General features: G+C 51.7%; 1 long non-coding RNA gene across 1 annotated transcript; it reads right to left on the bottom strand.

Annotated features, from left to right (window-relative positions):
• Positions 1 to 1,319: 1,319 nt before the first annotated feature.
• On the bottom strand, positions 1,320 to 2,521 carry LOC119089227. The gene is made up of 2 exons (XR_005093104.1): positions 2,046 to 2,521; positions 1,320 to 1,943 (listed from the first exon to the last, which is right to left on the bottom strand). It is a non-coding gene; the product is annotated as an uncharacterized LOC119089227 (long non-coding RNA).
• Positions 2,522 to 6,000: the final 3,479 nt, after the last annotated feature.

Here is a 6,000-nt window from a genome sequence, read left to right as displayed (position 1 = left end):
AGAAATGGCTCTCTGCTGGACTTGGAATCCTGGAGCTCTCAACCTTTCTCCCCTCTCTTTTCGGTCACTGCCCCTAGCCCAGAGCTGGCCAGACCAGCTCTTTCTGAGAAGGACCGGGGTGGGGGTGGGGATGGGAGTGGGGGTGGGGGTAAGGGAGGAATCTCTGCTGCTTCCAGAGAGCAAAGGTTCAAGACATGTCTGAAGTCACTTTTAAAGAACAGTTTATAAGAAATCCACATTTCTGCAACGCAATTTCCAACCCCAAGAGCGTCCGGGAATGCTAGGGGAGTATTGTGTGGAGACCTGGGCTTCCGCTCGCGCGCGCGGTCCCCTCTCACCTTGAGAAAGCCGGAGTCCAGTCTCAACCGCTCAGACCGCAGCTGGGATCCTGGCAGCACGCGCTCTCACTCTTCCAGAGGGTACTTGGCTCCTGCAGACTCAGCACCCATCCTCAGCAGACTCCGGCCACAACGGTAAGAAGACCCAGTCTCCCTTTTCCTGGACTCTGCACTGCCTCCCCAAAGAGACAGGCCGGCTGGAGCAAGGACGTGGTACCTTCAGTTTTCTCCTTCATCTCCCGCGTTCCCCGCCCCCAGCGTCTCTATTCCAGAATGTGTGACTTACTGGGTCCACCCTGACTTCCCCTAGGGTGCCACAGTCTCACCCTAATCGCGGATGCCAAGCCTCTACCCACTGGATTGCCTTCGGAGGCCCCTCAGTGCCCACGGTTCGACCACTAGGCACCCTGAGCCGGGTGAACTGGAACCCCCAGACCCACCTCATCTGTGCTACGAGTGGCCTTCGCGAGTCGAAGATGTACAAAGGAGAGGAAGTATAGAGAAAAGAGGAAGGGAGGGGGGAAAAACCCAAGCATACACGCACGCACTCAAAACCAACTTTGGGGGTGGACTGTTTCTATTTCAAACGACGCGACCTGGATGGATGGAGTATCCGGAGAAGGTTTTTGAAGACGTTTAGGAGGAAGGGTGAGTTTTCTGTTGAGAAACTCAATCTGTCACACAGTAGCGGGGCCCATCTGGGATCTGTCACTGCTGACAGCACCACAGGGCACAGCCGTGATCTTCTGCACAGCCTGCACTCCCCGAAATACCCTCCTTAATCAAAGGATGTCTGCGCGCCAGCGCTCAGCTGACCGCTGAAGCCGAGGCCTGTGAGTTCCACCCTGCCCGCGCCCCCTCCCCACGCTCACAGCCTCCTCCCCCCAAGCCCATCTTTCCAGAGCATTAATTAAAAGCGGAAAAAAAAAAGACAGAGGCTGATGTCATTGCTCTCAGATCATAAACGTAAGAGTCATCCTGTGAGAATCCCTGAAAATGACTTTAATGAATAATTTCAGAGACAGTTATAGCCTTGGGTGATTACTGAGCGGGGGAATATGAAAACCAGATTTGCAAGGGAAGGCGGTGGTCAGGCGCTCTGACCGCCACTTTCCCCCCATTGAAACCTCATCAGCTTTTCTTCTTCCCCGACTACAAGCTACAAACTTAGATTTTGGTTTGTTTTGTTTCTTTAAAACAGAAGCCACAAGCAACACACACACACACACACACACACACACACACACACACACACACACACACACACTGTGCTCCAAGCAACAATAACAACCCATCTTAAAGAGGAGGAGGCACAGACATCAGTGGTCCATTGGCTCCCATCTTTCCACAAAGGAGGGATTTCCTGCCATCTTAGTTTAGAATGCTATCTTTCCTGGCCTCCTCTTGGCAGTATGTTTAATGAAGGTTGAAAACTCTCTGCCCTTGATGACGTGTACTGTTTGTTCTAAGCGATTTTTAGCTTGCCCAGCTGCAAACATCAGGAGAAGGATGTGTTTCTGCAGGTCTCCCCGACTCTTCAGTTCTTGGTCACCAATGGTTGGAAGATGGCTTTGGTGTTACAACACGGAATTCTATTTTGAAGCACTGCATTCAGTCATAGAGAAGCATTAGGTTAGTTGGGTCTGGTTAATTCTGATGGGTTGTGCATTAAAGACACTATTTGAAGTTGAGCATACTGGCATATACCTGTAATCCCAGTGCTTGGAAGGCAGAGGCAGGAGGATTGCCATGCTTCGAGACCAGCATAGTCCACATAGAGAGATCTGGGTTCTTTTGGGCTATCTTGGCAAGATCTTGTCAGACACAAACACACCCTGAAAAACAAAAACTACTTGTGAAAGCAGCTGAGATATTGGTTAGAGGCCAAATATTGTCAAATACCCCTGATTGCTACCTGAAAGGCTCAGTTTCCTATGAATCTAGATTCTCTGCTTGGGGACAGAAACTGAGAACCTCTGGCCAGTGATTCACCTAGTTTTATCCCACCCTCATGTAATTTGTACCTGGAGCAAGAAAATACTGTAGGTAAGAACAATGTGGATCTTTGTGGGTTTGAGTGACCTGATTCAGAAATCTGGCCCAGAGGTGGTGGGGCACGTCTTTGATCCCAGCACTCGGAGGCAGATGCAGGCAGATCTCTGTGAATTTGAGGCCATCCTGCTCTACAGAGCGAGTTCTAGGACAGCCAGAGCTACACACAATGAAACTCTTGTCTCAAAAAACCAAACCAACCAATCAGCCAACCAAATAAATAAATAAATAAACAACCAAAACCAAAACAAAACAGATTCCAACATTAGGCAGAGCCCCCCCCCCAAAGACAACAACATAAAAACTATGCTTTGCATAGTCATTGCCCTTTCTTCTCAGCCAGGCCAGAGTCCTGAACTCAGCAGGGATTAATTCTTCAAACCACACATTTAGGTTCCCCACTGTGTGGAGGGTAAGAATGGCAAAACATTTCTCTGATGGGAGGAAATTTCCCCAACCTAGATTGTTTGTTTTGTTCCTTTAAAACAAAAGCCACAAGCAACACACACACACACACACACACACACACACACACACACACACACACACACACAGCGTGCTCCAAGCAACAATAACAACCCATCTTAAAGAGAAGGCACAGACATCAGTGGTCCATTGGCTCCCATCTTTCCACAAAGGAGGGATTTCCTGCCATCTTAGTTTAGAATGCTATCTTTCCTGGCCTCCTCTAGGCATATACCTGTAATCCCAGTGCTTGGAAGGCAGAAGCAGGAGGATTGCCATGTTTTGAGACCAGCTTTCTTCTTCCCATTCTAGATTATGTGAAGTTGTGGGGTTTATTCTACAGAGCAGCTTCAACTGATTGTGAAGAATTTTGGGGGCATTCTGGATTCCCCAATTAGTTTTTGTATTCTTGGTTCCACCTTAAGTGGATTTTGTCATTTTATCACTTCACTCAAACCAAGGCTGTCTTCCTTCCCTCTAAACTGTAAGCCTCTGACTGAGCATGAAGGTTGCCCTGTTTAGGGTATGAGGAAGTAAATCCCACTCCAGCAAAGCATCTCTTACTGATTAAGTTAAACTTTGAGCTGTAGGATGATACACACCGTGGCTAAGTCTCTCTTGCTGGGTGTAGACTTCAGTAATGGAGGTCTTGGCCTCCTCTTTTCTCAGATGTGATAATGTTATCTTTACCCACACCAGGCACTATTTCTGAGGGTCCAGGAAAACGTTCCTAACACTCTGGATTAATTACGGTGGTTGGTGTGGCCTCAGGCCGCCGGTCTAGAATTCTCTGCGGGAGTTCTAAGGATTGCAAGCTCTGAAATGAAGAATTTTTTGGAAGTCTGGATGAAATAGGGGTGGATGTGTAATTTTGTCAGTTCTCTGGAGAATGGGCAGCTCCATCCTGAGGAGTTCAGATACTGGGTTCCCCACTGCACCTGTCTGTCAGCCAGCAGGTCGGCGGGGTCAGAGGTCTTGAGCGTCTAGGATTCACACACAGACCTCACTCCCCTGCCTTGGACACCGCAAAGTAACACAAGACCAAGCTGTCACGCTAGCTGCCACGTGCCTTGCTCAAGAGACGCCAGCTGGGCAGCTCACTCCTAGATCACTGGATGATAGCAAGTGCAGAGGTGGCGGCCTCCAGAGAAGTCATGCTCAGCAACCAACTTCTGCCAGGTCGTCCCTTTCCTTAGGCTGACATTTCCACCATTTCTGGTCCTGAGAACTGTGGCCCAGGCGGGTGCTGTGGGCGGGGCCCTAGCTACCTCTAAGAAGTTTCTTGAGAGTCCCCTGGCTACAGAGGGCCACTGGCAGCCAGGTGAGTCCCCGTTTTGCCCTGGCATTACCTCCCAGGCTGCTTCTGTTGGTGAAGGGAAGTAGCGCTAGGCTCAGGGGTAGCAAAGGGTCTCCGAATCCTTAGGGACCAATCACCGGAGGCTTTTCTAAGAGGAATGCATGCACAAGACCGACCGAGAGGGTTGGAAGATATCAAGTAAGCCTCGCCAACTGGCCCCTTCTCACCCCAAACAAGGAAAACAAAAAAGTGTTCTGGGCTAAAAATATATATATTTAGAAGGTCTCCTTGCGCAGGCAGATGGAGCTTTCCAGCTGCCTGCCTGGCCCCAGGAGGACTTGGCCGCGCAGCAGCGGATTACACCCAGCTCTGTTGGGATGGCTCCGTGCCGTCTGCCCTGACGTCAGCGAGGCTCTGGGCCCCGCTGCGGCGAGATAGGAGAGCGCGGCCCGGCGCAGGCGCGGCACTAATCACTCCCAGATGTCCCTAATAGCGGAGATAAAGACGGACAGAGAGGCCGGGAATAAATTTGTAATCAGGGCTCTACCCATCTGATCATCAAAGCGGCCCAAATGCCGGGAGAATTTTGGGAGGGAATGGGGTTGGTTGCTCGCGCTCCTGGATGTGAGAACCGGCTTGGGGCAGGGTGGAACGGGGAGAACCCGGGGAGAGACTGAGAACTGGGCGCTGGAGTCCGAGACTCCGTTGCGTTGACTTGCAGGAGGCCGGCCGGCCGCAGCGGCTCCGCGGTCATAGGCTAATTAGAACGGGGGCAGACAGTTGCTGTGCGTTGTAGCACACCGGCTGGGTGGTGGGGCGGCGCTCTTGGAACTGTCCGGCCCCCGGAAACGTGGGATTGGTTTCCTCTTTTGGAGCGCCCCCCTCTTTCCTCTTTTAAACAGTTAAAAATACCTAATGCCACCCCCATTCCCCCCCCCACAACCACCACCCCGATAATCTCCACAACATCGATTCATTGCAACGTTGAACCTTTTAGTCTGTTGGGACCTCCGGCCGATTTCTGAACCCCAGTCTGAGGGCGGTTCTTGGGATTTTTTCTTCCTGTCCGAGAGATCCAAGGGCTGGCACAGGAGAAGAATCCCCCGCGTCCGAAGACTCGTTAGCGCCCTCTCCTAGCGCGGTGATCTGCGCCCCGAGGATTTGACTTTCAGAGGCACGTCCTCCCAAGTTAAGACAGCATGACTAGATGGGCAGCGGCCAGGGCCCAGATTCAGCAGACTATGGGGGTTTAGGCCGCCACAAACTTCCTTTTAAAACCAATTCTGTTTTGCACCCGCCAGCCAACCCTTCTCCCAACCCCGATGGCACAGACGAGGCTCACGCACGGGGAGAAGCAAGGGAAATGTGAGGTGGCGGTGGAAGAGAAACCCACCACCCGCGCAGACGACTTTAGAAAGGGCACACGTTTAGCGATCCAGGAATAATGGAGCGGATTCCTGCTGTTTGTAGACCCTCTGTTCCAATGCAAGTTCAGGCTTTCTTGGTGTCCTTTTCGGTTTGCGGTCTTTGCAAACGTACTCCAGGCCCGTCCTTGCACCTGGTCCCCGGTTCTCTCCTCAAAGTCTCAGGAGTAGCCCCAAAGCACTCCCCCCCTCCCCGTAGTTTGGCGTTTGAAATCGCTCTCGATTCCCACACCCCTCTCTTCCTGCGAAATCTGAAATCCTTAAGTGCCCCCTGCCTCTCTCCTGCTACTTTGACACAGCGAGAGGCTAGTTCTGAGATTCTCTGTAGCTTCTCTGGGGGCAGCAGCCAACAGAGCCACAGGTGTGGGGGCGGGGATTGGACCATCACTCCATTTGGAAGTCGGGCAGACACATTGTCCAAGGG

This window comes from Peromyscus leucopus, chromosome 17 (genome assembly GCF_004664715.2).
Source record: "Peromyscus leucopus breed LL Stock chromosome 17, UCI_PerLeu_2.1, whole genome shotgun sequence".
NCBI lineage: Eukaryota > Metazoa > Chordata > Mammalia > Rodentia > Cricetidae > Peromyscus > Peromyscus leucopus.
The sequence above is the reverse complement of the archived record's forward strand: the minus strand, read 5'-3'. Positions and strand labels throughout refer to the sequence as shown.